At 40.6% G+C, this 17,746-nt stretch overlaps 1 protein-coding gene across 4 annotated transcripts in view; it reads left to right on the top strand.

The window, feature by feature from the left end:
* The first annotated feature begins 1,172 nt into the window (after positions 1-1,172).
* The window catches only part of LOC106570528 (oxysterol-binding protein-related protein 3), a 30,570-nt gene continuing 13,996 nt past the window's right edge, over positions 1,173-17,746 (top strand). For 3 of the 4 annotated variants that reach the window (XM_082961284.1, XM_082961282.1, XM_082961285.1), the window contains exon 1: positions 1,173-1,281. The gene's annotated coding sequence lies outside the window, so the exon portion shown is untranslated. Of the gene's footprint in view, positions 1,282-2,585; positions 2,767-17,746 lie in introns of those variants that run through there. The other variant, XM_082961283.1, reaches the window with a different exon arrangement.

Genomic DNA, 17,746 nt, shown 5'->3' with positions numbered 1-17,746 from the left:
CAGCATGGCCAATGTTTATAATTTTAAACTAGGAAAAGATATCCTTAATCTTAGACTTGGGACCACACAGCCACTCAACTGAATAGCAGGCTAATGATTGCTTGCAGTTAGCCACGGATTCCTTCCAAACCACTCATTGTTGAATTTGCAATTTCCAACTTGTTGTGTAATGTTTATGTCCAATGGCCGATAAGCACCAATACGTTTTATCTATCATTTCTCTTCATTATTTCTCTTCATATGACAAGGATTAAAAAGGATTTGCCAGTAGATTGTTGACTTGATTCATGATGATGACTGCTAGCTAAGATTTTGAAAGTATGATGTTGACATGATCAGTCCAATCAAAGCTACTGTAGATATAATGTGATTTGACATCATTTTATCTGTGGCCAATGACCTTGAGCCTTCTTGGATGGGCACTTCTAATGTAACTCTACGGCAGCACCCAAGGGGCTTACATTTTCGATCTCAACCCTTAGACTTGGCGGTGACATAATGTTCCCATGAGTGACAGAACACTGGGCCAATCCCGGCGCAACGCTCCATATTTTCTGCTGGTAATGCCCCACCAACACAGAAAGCACAGAACTACACTCTAAAAAGAGAAGGTTCCTGGAGTATCCTTAGGGGGGTTTTCAAATTGAAACTGTGGGGGAACCTCTATGCAAAACAGGCAAGCCCCCAAAACAGTCTCTGCCCCACCTGCCAATTTACCACTCATTAAATTACTTTTTAAAATTTAACTAGGCCAGTCAAGAACAAAATGTTATTTTCAATAGCCTAGGAACAGTGGATTAACTGCTTTGTTGAGGAGAAGAATGACAGATTTTTAACTTGTCAGCTCAGGGATTCGATAACGCTCTAACCACTAGGCTACCTGCCGCGCCAAGTATTTACTACATTAATCACTACTGGTTTACTACACATCTAAACAGCAATCAAGTAGTAAAAGGTTTTGTGTAGATATTGTGTAGTAGTGATGAGTAGTAATTCAGTAGCACATTTTCATGAGAGCAAGCTGGACCTACCACCTGGACATTTCTAAAGTATTTTACCACGTCATTGTACGGTGGTGTGTTCAAATGTGCCGGCCCCCTTATGTTTGTTGAGTGACGTATGCTCTTTTTACTCGCGAGTCATTGGAGTAAAAGGCTTTCAATCACCCCAGCCTTAGACTCTCCCATCGATGCATTCACTCACACAGCAAGCCAGAGAGTGATAGTTCCCTACAATTTGTGCTGGATTTTATTCACTGAAGTTTTCATCTCAAAAGTGAAAGTAAGCGTTTTTTTGTATTTCATTTAGTATTTAGGCATCTGAAAATGTTGTTTACTTTGCTTTTGCAGTAGGCTACCACGTTGGCTGGTGTCTGATGTGGCACCCTCATCATAATTTGGCACCCTCATCACTATAATTACGCCTAGGCTACGCAATTCATCGACGCGAACTACCTTTAACGCTTATTGAAGGTATCTTCCCGGTGGACTTTTTAAAGAGCCCTGACGCTTGCTCTAAACGTCAGCACGCATCATTTGCGTTAAGGTTTTGAAAACGTATAACCCATCTTTCATATCAGCGATAACTATTTGATTTTTGAAAATTATTTAACGTTAGATGACACCTTTTTACGGTTTGCGTTGCCACAAGGCCATATCTCCACGTTACTTGTGCTATCTAGCATACTCCAAACACCTGTGTGTAACGGAAAAGGCCGGGAAACACGTTAACTGCAATTGCGTCACACGATCCATATGCCTCCATCACACCTTCACCGTTAAAATGGTACGCAGCATCTTCTGGCTATGTGTGCAACAAAAATTCAACATTCACCTTCTGCTACCATTTGTCAAGCCGTCTATGCATACAGTTTGACACATACTTCGATAAATCCAATTTTTGAACCACACAGAACGCATTGCAACTGCCTCTGCAACGCTGCAAGGCAAACAGCGTTCCATTGGAAATGAATGTACTTCTGGCATATCAAAATGCAAAACGCTGTCGGTGTGATTGAGGCGATGCTCCGAACACATTTTCAAATCAAGCATAAATTCTCTTAGTAGCCTACTATAAGTTAGCCCGGGGTTTCCCAAACTAAGTCTTAAGGCACCATCTAGGTGCACGTCTGGTTATTTGTTTTGCCCTAGCACTACATAGCTGATTTAAAATAACTAAAGCTGGATGTTGGTTATCTGAATCAACTGTAGTACTAGGGCAACAAACTAAACGGGCACCTGGACTGAGTTTAGGAAACCCTGAGTTAGCCTACCATGCAGGTTCGCAACTTCCATCATGCTTCCCTTTGCTGACACTGAATCTATGACATTACTTAGGATGCGTAAGACAGAAGTAGATAATTTACTAAATAAAACGATTTGTTTGAACAACAATGTGCATAAACAATTATGCCTTGTGCCGGATTCGACCCCATCCCCTGCAGTCTGTGTCCTGGTCATGACTTCCCGACTCTACCTACTGAGCTACCGTTCAGTTGACAGAACATAAACAAATCCTAACTACATTGTAATTAGGGTGTCTAGTAGAGCTAGTGTTTGATAACGACATGGATCGAAGAAAGCACTGGAACCGCAGCGAAATCGGTGTGATCTCGCGTTTTGTTTGAAAAACCACGTGATCAAACGGAAGGTTTGGACGTTATTGATCACGTGATAATGATCCTTTGAAACAAGCATCGATACATTGTCGGGTCGGTAGTGAGTCAGAAACTGCATCGGAGCTCCGGTAGCAATCGTCCCATCCCTAGTAAGTGTATATTTAGCATTTGTGGGATTATTTTGATGTGACATGAAAGTAAAGACCTTTTATTTTTCTAAAACTATTGCAATTGACAATTGACTCACGTTTAGATACTCTGGCAGCGAAAAACTACCCCTGAAAATAAGTGCTTTCAGAAAATATTCAGACCCCTTGACTTTTTACACATTTTGTTAGTCAGATTTTTTTGGGTCACTGGCCTACACACGATAATACCCCATAATGTCAGTGGAGATAGATAGATATCTCTCTCTCTATAGATATCTTTTAATGAAAAACTGAAATGTCTTGAGTCAATAAGTATTCATTCCCATTGTTATGGCAAGCCTACATAAGTTCAGGAGTAAATCAAGTTACATAAGTTGCATGGACTCACACTGTGTGCAATAAGTGTTTAACATGATTTTTTTGAAGGACCACATTGTCTGTACTCCACATACAATTAATTATCTGTATGGTCCCTCAGTTGAGCAGTGAATTTCAAACACACATTCAACCACAATGACCAGGGAGGACTTCCAATGCCTTGCAAGGAAGGGGACCTATTGGTAGATGGGTAAAAAAAAAAGCAGACATTGAATATCCCTTTGAACATAGTGAAGTTACTAATTACTCTTTGATGGCGTATCAATACACCCAGTCACTACAAAGATACAGGCGTTCTTCCTAACTCCGTTGCCGGAGAGTAAAGAAACTGCTCACGGATTTCACCATGAGGCCAATGGTGACTTTAAAACAGTTTAATGGCTGTGAACAACATAGTTACTCCACAATACTAACCTAATTGACAGAGTGAAAAGAAGGAAGCCTGTACAGAATAAAAATATTCCAAAACATGCATAATTTTTGTAACAAGGCACAAAAGTAATACTGCAAAAAATGTGGCAAGGCAAATCACTTTTTGTCCTGAATACGAAGTGTTTTATGTTTGAAGCAAATCTGATACAACACATTGAGTACAACTCTCCATATTTGGCATAGTGGTGGCTGCATCATGTTATTGGTATGCTTGTAATTGTTAAGGACTTGGGAGTTTTTCAGGGTAAAAAATAAACGGAATGGAGCTAAGCACAGGCAATATCCTAGAGGAAAACCTGGTTGTCAGCTTTTCACCAGACTCTGGGAGATGAATTCCCCTTTCAGCAGGACAATAACCTAACACACAATGCCAAATCTACACTGGAGTTGATTACAGTGAATGTTCCTAAGTGGCCGAGTTACAGTTTTGACTTAAATCTACTTGAAAATCTATGGCAAGACCTGAAAAGTTGTTTAGCAATTTGACAGAGCTTGAATTTTGAAAATAAATATGGGCAAATGTTGCACAATCCAGGTGTAGAAAGCTCTTAGACTTACCCATAAAAGTTCACAGCTGTAATTGCTGCTAGATGCTAGTTGATTCTAACATGTATTGATTAAGGGGGTTGAATACTCATCTAATCAAGATATGAGTTTTTATTTTTCATAAATTCTAACATTTGTAAAAAATAAAAAATAAAATATTCTACTTTGACAGTATTTTGTGTAGATTGTTGACAAAAAATGACAATTAAATCCATTTTAATCCCAGCCAGGCTAGCCTACTACTAGTCTGATATAATCAGGATGTAATACACAATTAATTGGTATATGTAGCCTGAAACTAATTCCTGTAGAATTGTCTGAATGTTCCATACAGGCCAGAATGTTGAATAAACTTACTCTACTGGTTGTCTGTATATCCACAGGAAAGTGTTTTAACTTGACTTTTTAGGGAGCTAGTATTTATATGGTTCCGTTTGCCACTGAGGTAAAGAGAATTTTATATATATATATTTTTTTTTTCTCGTCAATAGATTCCCACGAGGGACCAGTATGTAAAAGGAAACACTTACTAATGTAAGTTTGTCTGCTAAATGACTAAATGTAAAGGCTGTTGAACAACGCATGCCGTGACATTGAAAATGGAATAGAATCAGGGGAGGCTGGAGAACAATTCACACCATTTTTTTGTGCTAACTACTAGCAGTTATATATAAAAAAAAAAGGTTCTCAATCCTCCCCTGATTCAGAATATACAATTTTAATTGTCATGGCTATTGACGAGAGAACCAAATATCAAGTAGAAAACTAACTTTACCTCGGTTCTGAACCATATAATGCTAATAAGTCAGGTAAACAATATTTTCAGGTGGATATTTTGTTAAAAAAAAAAGTATGTGCAGTTGGTCTTTTTGCTGCACATTCAAACAACCGGTAGAGTAAGTTTAATTTTATTAAACATTTTGGCTTGTAAGGAACATTTACATGATTTTGCAGGCATTAGTTTCAGGCAAAGAATTGTGTATTACAGCCTGACTAGCCTACTACATTTGATTAGCTAAGGCTATTTTGTTATTGAATTGCTTTAGGTTGTCTTGGCATGTCTTTATATTCTAAATTGAAGGAAGCCTAGCCTAAAGACAAGTTATGGGTCGCGTTCCACTGCTTAGACGTTGCATGCATCAACCAATGGTTGCTTTAACTTATGATGTGGTTAGCTGATAGGTAAAATACCTTTCCAGGCGTTGTAAGCTCTGGCAAGCATCAACAACGCCTGGGTAGAGGAATGCGCCCAGTATGATGATGGTGGTAGCCTGAACTTGTAAAACGCACATTCCAACAGGACATTTGGACCATCTGAAATATTCTCAAATATATGATTTGAATATGCCTGCTGTGCTGTGCTGAGTTTCTTGTGATCCTAAGGAAAAAGGGGAAAGACAAGCAGTCGTGGCAGTAAAGGCAGACCTTTGCTGTCAGATGACCCTGGACTATTTCGTTAGGCTGTCAGATGACCCTGGACTATTTCATTAGGCTGTCAGATGACCCTGGACTATTTCGTTAGGCTGTCAGATGACCCTGGACTATTTCATTAGGCTGTCAGATGACCCTGGACTATTTCGTTAGGCTGTCAGATGACCCTGGTTAGATTTCAGAGTAGTGGTGCTTTCAAGGCAACTGTAAACTCGAGTGAGGTCAAATCGTGACGTCATTAATCTTCATGTTGGAAAGTCTGAGCTCAAGGATGATGCCCGAGTTTCCCACTTGGAATCCCAAGTTGGGTGACCATTAAATATATTTTTTCCAGAAGGAGCTAGTTTTTTTTTTTTCTTCCTAATTTGTCTTGAACGCACTAAAGTCGGAGGTTGGAGCTTTCTGAGTTCTGAGTTAATTATCTTGAATGGGGCATAGGTCTGTCTTAAATTGTCAGCAACACACTCCTTATCAGTCACTTCAGGGAATTTTCATTGCGACGTCTTGTCTAGGGCGGAAATATCCCACATAGCCTAATGACTCATATTGACAGAGCACCCACAGAAATGTAGCTTAATACAGAACATCTCTATATGATTTTGTGATTTCCTTGACTATAATGTAGGCCTATTCACTAATCATTCTAACTATCTGAGCTCTCAAAATAATGATTCCACCCTTTGATGTGACTTAGGCTACATTTTAAAGTAACTGTCCAATGAAAATCCAGAAAAAACACTTAAAAAAATTACACCTCTAATCTCACACATCTAAACTGTATATAACAGGCCAATCAGCTGTTTACTTTCCTGAATATTTTTTATGACGTATACGCCCACACCATTCTTTTGTTGGGGTAGGCCCACACCATTCAAACACAGAAAAGCTTCTTTTTAATATAGTTCTCCTTCCAAAATGTTTTAATTATTTCACTCATATTGTAATTAATTATAGGTCATATTTCATTGACATCTCAAACACTGGACAGTTACTTTAACTCTAGCTGGTGGCAACACCAAAAAAGAGATCCTGTTTTGGTCGATAATGGCTCCGGTACTATAAATAGATCCATGTGATATGCCCTCAAATTTTCCTTGAAGCCCAAACAAACGGAATACATCCCCTCCCATGTCGGTTGTCTCCATGGTAACTGTATAGAATGAGGTTTGGCTTCAGTATGTCTCAGCTTTAGTCGAAAGAGTTATACAGTAGTGCAGGGGTGGGCAATTCCAGTCCTCCAGGGCCTGATTGGTGTCACAGTTTTGCCCCAGCTAACACACCTGACTCCCATAATCACCCAATCATGATCTTCAGTTTATAATTCAATATGATTAATCAGCTGTGTTTGCTAGGGATGGAGAAACAGTGTGACACCAACCAGGCCCTCGAGGACTGGAGTTGCCCACCCCTGCGGTGTGTGTGTGTGTGTGGTCCTGCTCTTTTGACTAGCATAGCATATTTGTGGTGCATTGGAATGACAGCTCAGACTCACTAGCCTGCTCAGACAGGTAGCTACACACAATTTCTTTATCAGGGCCGTCATGGATTTTAGGCACGGCATCTTGTAGTCTGGTTCTAGATATGCTATTAGGTATTTAATAGTGCTGGGGGGGGGGGGGTCGATAGTTACATATCAAGATATTGTCAAAACGGCACATTGTCAATAATATCGCAATATTATTTTAGCGCTAGTTGGCAGTACTTGCACAACTCCAGTATTTTTTTCCTTCATAGCTTGTTTTCCATCTTCTTTTGAAATAGAGGGACAATTTGTTTATAGCACTTATTTCCACGACTGATCAAAACTAATTTTCTTATTTCATCACCTTCTCATTTAACTTCTCAAATTATTACCAAACAGGACTTCACTGCTGTTGCTTCCCTGTCTCACTGTCTGCCATTTATCCAACTGTTAACGATGACGTGTGGAGCACTTTATATTCGTGGAAAATCATTTGAAAGATGCATAGCCATCTCTTCCTACTTACAGCATTGTTGCGTAAGGTATTTGGTGAATTTACATTTTTGCTTTTATGATCATGATCAGAACCTGTTAATGGTAGTTTTGTGATAACTGCACTGTGATTTTAATTTAGTGAAAAGAACAATGATTTTCGGTTAAGTATGTTTTCTAAACTTTAACAATTCCAAATTCGTTTAAACGTCACATCCCTACTCCCTTCCCCATCTTAATCAGGGAGGTGGCTGTGTAAATGCAACTGTCCTTGTATGGTCCTGAGCTACCTGGCAGACTGGCTTTGCTTCACAGGGCTACCTCTGTTCCATCAGCTCTGTGCCTGAGTTAGCCTAACTCTGTGATTTAAAGTTGACTTTTATCACTCGTGTTTGATGCGTTCGAATAGCTGCTTTCACGATGAAAAGACAGTCAAGATGCTGATGCTTTGATATATTCCCACAGTGTTTCTCTTGACAATATCATGTGATAACTTTAACCAGGTCATTTACAAGCTGTCATGGCCTTAATCATTGCCTTGGTTTCATAAGACACAAGGCCACAATAGAACTTCCAGTGCCCAACCAGATACACCTCCAGGGGTGTACAGTATAAGGTAACTGAAGTGTTTTGAACACTTATTTTCTGATTGTTGTCAAGGTTATGCAGAGCACAACAAAGCATGTACTGCAATATAGGTCTTCCTGTTGCTATTAGCAATGCTTTGTGTTGACATATACAATCTAATTCTGCTGCAGTTGATTAGCCTGGAAAACCATACTGTTTTCGGTTTCACTTCCCTAAGTAGAGCAAAACTAACTTGAAACGGAGCTGAGTACTTGACAGCGTGTTGTAAATGATTGAGTTGCAGCTTGCATTCAAGCCTACAGGAGATCTGAAAAGCAGTGGATTGGTATTGTCGTGTTCTATAATGTTTTGGTGTTCCCCTCCCTCTGTCTGACTCACCCTCCCTCTGTGACTCACCCTCGCTCTAGTTTGACTCAGTGTTTATTTAGCTAGTATCTATGGAACCAGTTGGAGGGTAACACCGCTGCTGTGTACAGTCAATTCAGTGGACTCAATGGATAAGGGTTTTGTGTGTAGAAGTTGTGTGCAGAGTGTTTTGGTTTAATGGTTAATGTTCAGTGTTTTGGCAGAGGGTATCTATGCAGTGAACTGACATAGCTTTTTAATGGACTGGATTTAAACTGCTCCCTTTACTCTCTTCCGAACGTGCTAGACGGCCAGTTCTTACAGCCTTTAGCCGTACCCTTATCCTACTTCTCCTCTGTTCCTCTGGTGATGTGGAGGTTAATCCAGGACCTGCAGTGACTAGCTCCACTCCCACTCCCCAGGTGCTCTCATTTGTTGACTTCTGTAACCGTAAAAGCCTTGGATTCATGCATATTAACATTAGAAGCCTACTCCCTAAGTTTGCTTTATTCACTGCTTTAGCACCTTCTGCCAACCCGGATGTCTTAGCCGTGTCTGAATCCTGGCTTAGGAAGACCACCAAAACCCCTGAAATTTCCATTCCTAACTATAACATTTTCCGCCAAGATAGAACTGCTAAAGGGGGCGGTGTTGCAATCTACTGCAGAGAGAGCCTGCAGAGTTCTGTCTTACTATCCAGGTCTGTACCCAAACAATTCAAGCTTCTACTTCTAAAAATGCACCTTTCCAGAAACAAGTCTCTCACTGTTGCCGCTTGCTATAGACCACCCTCTGCCCCAGCTGTGCCCTGGACACCATATGTGAATTGATTTCCCCCATCTATCTTCTGAGCTTGTGCTGCTAGGTGACCTAAACTGGGACATGCTTAACACCCCGACCATCCTACAATCTAAGCTTGATGCCCTCAATCTCACACAAATGATCAATTAACCTACCAGGTACAACCCAAATCCGTAAACACGGGCACCCTCATAGATATCATCCTAACTAACTCGCCCTCCAAATACACCTCTGCTGTTTTCAACCAAGATCTCAGCGATCACTGCCTCATTGCCTGCATCCGTAATGGGTCTGCGGTCAAACGACCACCCCTCATCACTGTCAAACGCTCCTTAAAACACTTCTGCGAATAGGCCTTTCGAATTGACCTGGCCGGGGTATCCTGGAATGACATTGACCTCATCCCGTCAGTAGAGGATGCCTGGTTATTCTTTAAGTGCCAACCTCACCATCTTAAATAAGCATGCTCCATTCAAAAAATGTAGAACTAGGAATAGATATAGCCCTTGGTTCACTCCAGACCTGTCTGCCCTTGACATTACAAAAACATCCTGTGGATTTCTGCATTAGCATCAAATAGCCCCGTGATATGCAACTTTTCAGGGAAGTTAGGAACCAAAATACACAGGCAGTCAGGAAAGCTAAGGCTAGTTTTTTTCAGAAATTTGCATCCTGTAGTACAAACTCAAAGTTTTGGGACACTGTAAAGTCCATGGAGAATAAGAGCACCTCCTCCCAGCTGCCCACTGCACTGAGGCTAGGAAACGCTGTCACTACCGATAAATCCACAATAATTGAGAATTTCAATAAGCATTTTTCTACGGCTGGCCATGCTTTCCACCTGGCTACCCCTACCCCGGTCAACAGCCCTGCACCCCCCACAGCAACTCGCCCAAACCTCCCCCACTTCTCCTTCACCCAAATCCAGATAGCTGATGTTCTGAAAGAGATGCAAAATCTGGACCCTTACAAATCAGCCGGGCTAGACAATCTGGATCCTGTCTTTCTAACATTATCTGCTGAAATTATTGTAACCCCTATTACTAGCCTGTTAAACCTCTCTTTCATATTGTCTGAGATATGGGGGAGACACTCTAGACCCAAACTGCTACAGACCTATATCTATTCCCCTACCTTTCTAAGGTCTTTGAAAGCCAAGTTAACAAACAGATTACCGACCATTTCAGAATCTCACCGTACCTTCTCCGCTATGCAATCTGGTTTCAGAGCCGGTCATGGGTGCACCTCAGCCACGCTCAAGGTCCTTAACGATATCATAACTGCCATCAATAAGAGACATTACTGTGCAGCCGTATTCATCGACCTGGCTAAGGCTTTCGAATCTTCGAATCACAACATTCTTATTGGCAGACTCAACAGCCTTGGTTTCTCAAATGATTGCCTCGCTTGGTTCACCAACTACTTCTCCGATTAGAGTTCAGTATGTCAAATCGGAGGGCCTGTTGTCCGGACCTCTGGCAGTCTCTATGGGGGTGCCACAGGGTTCAATTCTCGGGCCAACTCTTCTCTGTATACATCAATGATGTCGCTCTCGCTGCTGGTGATTCTTTGATCCACCTCTACGCAGACGACGCCATTCTGTATTCCTCTGGCCCTTCGTTGGACACTGTGTTAACTAACCTCCAGATGAGCTTCAATGCCATACAACTCTCCTTCCGTGGCCTCCAACTGCTCTTAAATGCAAGTAAAACTAAATGCATGCTCTTCAACCGATCGCTGCCCGCCTGTCCAGCATCACTACTCTGGACGGTTCTGACTTAGAATATGTGGACAACTACAAATACCTGGACAACTACAAATACCAAGGTGTCTGGTTAGACTGTAAACTCTCCTTCCAGACTCACATTAAACATCTCCAATCCAAAATGAAATCTAGAATCGGCTTCCTATTTCGCAACAAAGCATCCTTCACTCATGCTGCCAAACGTAAACTGACCATCCTACCAATCCTCGACTTCGGCGATGTAATTTACAAAATAGCCTCCAACACTCTGATCAACAAATTGGATGCAGTCTATCACAGTGCCATCAATTTTGTCACCAAAGCCCCATATACTACCCACCACTGCGATCTGTATGATCTCGTTGGCTGGCCCCCGCTTCATACTCGTCACCAAACCCACTGGCTTCAGGTCATCTACAAGTCTCTGCTTGGTAAAGCCCCACCTTATCTCAGCTCACTGGTCACATAGCAGCACCCACCCGTAGCACGCGCTCCAGCAGGTACATCTCACTGGTCACCCCCAAAGCCAATTCCTCCTTTGGTCGTTTTTCCTTCCAGTTCTCTGCTGCCAATGACTGGAACGAACTGCAAAAATCTCTGAAGCTGGAGACTCTTACCGCCCTCACTAGCTTTAAGCACCAGGTGTCAGAGCAACTCACAAATCACTGCACTTGTACATAGCTTATCTGTAAATAGCCCATCCAATCTACCTCATCCCCATACTGTATTTATTTATTTACTTGATTATCTTGGTCCTTTGCACCCCAGTATCTCAACTTACACATTCATCTTCTGCACATCCTACCATTCCAGTGTTTTTAATTGCTATATTGTAATTACTTTGCCACCATGGCCTATTTATTGCCTTACCTCTCTTATCCTACCTCATTTGCACATGCTGTATCTAGATTTTTCGACTGTATTATTGATTTTATGTTTGTTTATTCCATGTGTAACTCTGTGTTGTATGTGTCAAACTGCTTTGCTTTATCTTGGTCAGGTCGCAGTTGCAAATGAGAACTTGCTCTCAACTAGCCTACCTGGTTAAATAAAGGTGAAATAAAAAATTAAATAAATAAACTGTTGGAGAGTTCTGCCATACTAAAGGGTATCCATGCAGTCTTAGTGTAATAATCTGTTGCCATGACTGCTGTAGCTGAGGTGTAGTCTGATATCTAGGCTCAGTGGTTGGTTACCTCCCAAATGGCAACCTAAATCATATAAGTGTACTGTATTTGACCAGAGCCTTATGTGCACTGGCCAAAAGTAGTGCACTAAATGGGAATTAGGGTGCCACTTGGGGGTGCAATTCCACAGTAATGGAATTGAGGTTTGATTTTTAAAATGTAATTTGAAAGTTGAACAATTTACCAAAACCTATTTAGTGGAAGAACTGCGTAGATGCAAACTTTGGCAACGGGATCACGGTAAAATCTCCCTCTGATATTTAATTCTGTTAAATATCTGCTCTGAATGAAGATTGAAAGATGAATGGGCTGTCAGCTGTGACATGGCACCTTGTGATTTGAACTACAGTAAGTGAAGTGGATTTACACCCGATAATGGAATTACATCCTGGGTCCCTGATCTGGACAACACAGAAATGCATCATAATGGATATGTCATTCTCCTCATGTTTACAAGTTTGGACAGCACAGCACAATATACTATACTGTTACAATATACAATACAATTGTACTATACAATACAATTGTATAGTATACAATATACTATATTAGACTGTGCTTTACTCACTGTACTGTGCTGTGCTATCCAAAATTGTGGAACTTACGTCTATTATATGTTCAGATTTGTTCCAGTCTGTCTGATAACATCAAGGCCAGAGTGGACTGACTAAATTTCAATGTACATGGACATCCGGTGTCTGTCGGTGCTCAGTGGTAAATGGGAAGAAAGAGTGTCAATAAGCGCTGGGAGAGATGGTATGAACTGGACAGCGAGGCAGAGCGAGGGAGGGGTTTTCCACAAATTACCAGTTTTAATCACTTTATAATTCAAAGAAATATTGATATCAGTAAAATCACTAACTAATTGGTAGGTCTAACATTACTTGTTAGTTCTGTGAACTTTAATTACAGTGCCTTGCAAAAGTATTCATTCCCCTTGGCGTTTTTTCCTGTTTTGTTACATTGCAACCTGTAAATTAAATGGATTTTTATTTGGATTTCATGTAATGGACATACACAAAATAGTCCAAGTTGGTGAAGTGAACTGAAAAACAACTTCTTTAAAAATGTTTTTATATATATATTTTTAAACTGAAAAGTGGTGTATGTATTCACCCCTTTGCTATGAAGCCCCTAAATAAGATCTGGTGCAACCAATTACCTTCAGAAGTCACATAATTAAATTGCACACAGGTGGACTAAGTGTCACATGATCTCTCTCTATATATATATATAATATATATACCTGTTCTGAAAGGCTCCAGAGTCTGCAACACCACTAAGCAAGGGGCAGGCACCACCAAGCAAGCGGCACCATGAAGACCAAGGAGCTCTCCAAACAGGTCAGGGACAAAGTTGTGGTGGTACAGATCAGCGTTGGGTTCTAAAAAAAACTTTGAACATCCCACAGAGCACCATTAAATCCATTATAAAAAAAATAAAGAATATGGCACCACAACAAACCTGCCAAGAGAGGGCTGCCCACCAAAAACTCACGGACCAGGCAAGGAGGGCATTATTCAGAGAGGCAACAAAGAGACTAGAGATAACCCTGAAGGAGCTGCAAAGCTCCACAGCGGAGATTGGAGTGTGTCCATCGGACCACTTTAAGCCATACACTCCACTGAGCTAGGCTTTACGGAAGAGTGGCCAGAAAAAAGCCATTGCTTCTTAAAGGAAAAAAAATGAGCAAACACGTTTGGCGTTCGCCAAAAGGTATGTGGGAGACTCCCCAAACATATGGAAGAAGGTACTCTGGTCAAATGTAGGTTTTTGGCCATCAAGGAAAACACTATGTCTGGCGAAAACTCAACACCTCTCATCACCCCGAGAACACCATCCCCACAGTGAAGAATGGTGATGGCACATCGGCAGGGACTTTGAAACTGGTCAGAATTGAAGGAGCTGGAGCAGTTTTGCCTTGAAGAATGGGCAAAAGTCCCAGTGGCTAGATCTGCCAAGCTTATTTAATTTTTATTTTATTTCACCTTTTATTTAACCAGGTAGGCTAGTTGAGAACAAGTTCTCATTTGCAACTGCGACCTGGCCAAGACAAAGCATAGCAATTCGACACATACAACAACACAGAGTTACACATGGAATAAACAAAATATACAGTCAATAATACAGTAGAACAAAAGAACAAGTCTATATACAGTGAGTGCAAATGAGGCAAGATAAGGGAGTTAAGGCAATAAATAGGCCATGGTGGCGAAGTAATTACAATATAGTAATTAAACACTGGAATGGTAGATGTGCAGAAGATGAATGTGCAAGTAGAGACACCCCAAGTGACTTGCAGCTGTAATTGCTGCAAAAAGTGGCTCTACAAAGTATTGACTTTGGCGGGTGAATATTTATGCACGCTCAAGTTTTTTTTTTTTTTTTTCGTATTCCTTGTTTGTTTCACAAAAAAACAAAAAACATTTTGCATCTTCAAAGTGGTAGGCACGTTGTGTAAATCAAATGATACAACCCCCCCCCCCCCCCAAAAAAAAAGTAATAATTTAATTCCAGGTTGTAAGGCAACAAAATAGGAAATATGCTAAGAGTGAATACTTTCGCAAGCCACTGTATCCTCCCTCCATGAGGGAGCAAAACTAGAAAATATATTAAAGATAATATTGCACAAGGCAATATTTCTTACATTTACAGAAGGTAAACAATTTCTACAAAACGTCAACGTTATTGTGTTGTTGTAGTTCTGATACCTTTTTTTTATACTTTCTGCTAGAAGTTTTCTAAGATCCCCTTTCCATCTGTTTTATCCTGAAATCAAAGCCTTTACTTCTGCCTAAAATGGAAAATGTTTGAAAAATGTATCCTTGCCTTCATTTCCCCAAAATATAGACTCTTACAATAGCTTTCATTTGACACCCAATTAGACATGCTCCTATGAACTTCCCATGTTGCTGATCATGGGTCCGTTTCCATGGAAATACTCAGTGGTTGGAGTGTTGTGTCCCAGCGAACATTCCTTCCTGCTGATGACTCATGTCCTGGGCATGGCTCTGACTCTTGAGAGAGGCCTATGGGGAACCAGACAGTGTACACACACTAACAGACAAACCACCACCACACACACAAACATTAGCGCCTTTAGTTGAACTAGACAGCACGTTGGAAAAACACAGACGCATGCATTCTATCCATAAGGCACTGTGTAAATTTCCACAGTATTCAGTCTCTTACAAACTGCAATCCACCCAAAGCATTTCCATGTTTAGGGAGTGGGTCTATAACACACCAGGTTTGGGCATGCCACAGCCTGGATGGAGAAGAGAGGAATGTGAGAATGTGGGCAGATTTGTTCACTTCTTATTAACCATTGACACGCAGTGTACATCCTGATTATCAACATGTTTTTCATACTGTGCCTCACTAAGAATGTTGATCTACAGTGCCTTCAGAAGTGTTCATACCCCTTGACATATTCCACATTTTGTCTTACAGTGTGAATTCTAAATGGATAAAATATTTTTTCTTACCCATTTAGACACAATACCCCATAATGACAAACTGAAAACATGTTTTTATACATTTTGCTTATCTATATGAAATACAGAAATATTGAATTTACATAAGTATTCATAACCCTGAGTCAATACATGTTACAATAATCTTTGGCAGTGATTACAGCTTTGTCTTTTTGGGTAAGTCTCTAAGAGCTTTCCACACCTCGATTGTACAATTCTTCAAGCTTTGTCAAGTTGGTTGTTGATCATTGCTAGACAGCCATTTTCAAGTCTTGCCACAGACTTAAGTCAAAACTGTAGCTAGGCCACTCAGGAACATTCAATGTCGTCTTGGTAAGCGTCTTGGTAAGCGATATTTGTATTCTGTACAGGCTTCATCCTTTTCACTCAATCATTTAGATTAGTATTGTGGAGTAACTACAATGTTGTTTATCCATCCTCAGTTTTCTCCTATCACAGCCATTAAACTCTGTAACTGTTTTAAAGTCATCATTGGCTTCATGGTGAAATCCCTGAGCAGTTTGCTTCCTCTCCGTCAACTGAGTTAGGAAAGACGCCTGTATCTTTTGTAGTGACTGGGTGTATTGATACACCATCCAAAGTGTAATTAATAACTACACAATGCTCAAAGGGATATTCAGTGTCAGCTTTTTTTTACCCCTCTACCAATAGGGGCCCTTTGAGGCATTGGAAAACTTCCCTGGTCTTTGTGGTTGAATCTCTGTTTAAAATTCACTGCTCAACTGAGGGACCTTACAATTATCTGTATGTGTGGGACCTTACAATTATCTGTATGTGTGGGACCTTACAATTATCTGTATGTGTGGGGTACAGAGATGAGGTAGTCATAAAAAAAAAATGTTAACCAATTATTGTTGCACACAGTGAGTCCATACAACTTATGTGACTTGTTAAGCAAATATATACTCCTCAACTTATTTAGGCTTGCCATAACAAAGGGGTTGAATACTTATTGATTTAAAGACCTTTCAGCTTTACATTTTTTTATTAATTTGTAAAAATGTCAAACATAATTAATTTTTGACATTTATGGGGTATTGTGTGTAGGCCAGTGACACACACAATCTCAATTTCATCCATTTTTTAATTCAAGCTGTAACACAACATATGGAATGAGTCAAGAGTGACTTCAGAAGGTTTTCACCCCTCTACATTTGTTTTTTTACTGCAAAAGCAGCCTTGGAAAAAAGCAGGCTTGTATTTATTTATTACTGTACACCACAGCAAAACATTATGCAATGTGAAAACAAGTGTTTCTTATTTAACCTTTATTTAACTAGTCAGTTAAGAACAAATTCTTATTTACAATGACGGCCTAGCAACAGTGGGTTAACTGCCTTGTTCAGGGGCAGAACGACAGATTTTTACCTTGTCGGCTCAGGGACTCGATCTAGCAACCTTTTTGGTTACTGGCCCAATGCTCTAACCACTAGGCTACCTGCCGCCCCTTTGTTGTTAAACAAGTTCAGGCAGTCCCTCCCCATTTTGGTCCGTTTTCTTCTGTTTGGTGCAGTGAATTACGACCCAGGTGTTTGCAGTGCTGTAATCGAAGCCAAGGTAATGTCTACATAGGTTTTGGCCTGGTGCCTTGGTATAGAATGTGGACATTGAATTGGCATTGCTTTACTAATATGTGCTGCTAGCAACTAACGTTTCCTGTCTCCAAATTCACAGAATGTGGACATTTTATTCATCACAATAATGTTTATGCTACTAGCAACTGCAATACAGCAGAATTCTGTGTCTCTACCAGTGTTTGAGTATTAGCATGTGTAGCTACTGGTTAATCTAGTCCTCTGAGATTTGAAGACTTGTATAACCCTGACTCACTTGTGGACTCTGCTGATCAGCACAGTAGCTGTGACTGACTGGCCTGGGAGTCATGTGGATTTGACTGGGCTGCTGCCACTGGTTCAATGCACTACACCATAGTTCATATAGAGAGGTTGGCATTTCCCCATACACAGGGTGTATGCTGCGGAAGTGTTTGTGTCAGAGAGCTCATGCAAACATAAAGAACACCTGACGATCTCGTGCCTAACCTAAAAGTGCACCTAGTTTTGAGGAGGTAGGATAG

The sequence above is a fragment of the Salmo salar genome, chromosome 14, assembly GCF_965601325.2.
Source record: "Salmo salar chromosome 14, fSalSal1, whole genome shotgun sequence".
In the NCBI taxonomy this organism is placed as follows: Eukaryota; Metazoa; Chordata; class Actinopteri; order Salmoniformes; family Salmonidae; genus Salmo; species Salmo salar.
The sequence above is the reverse complement of the archived record's forward strand: the minus strand, read 5'-3'. Positions and strand labels throughout refer to the sequence as shown.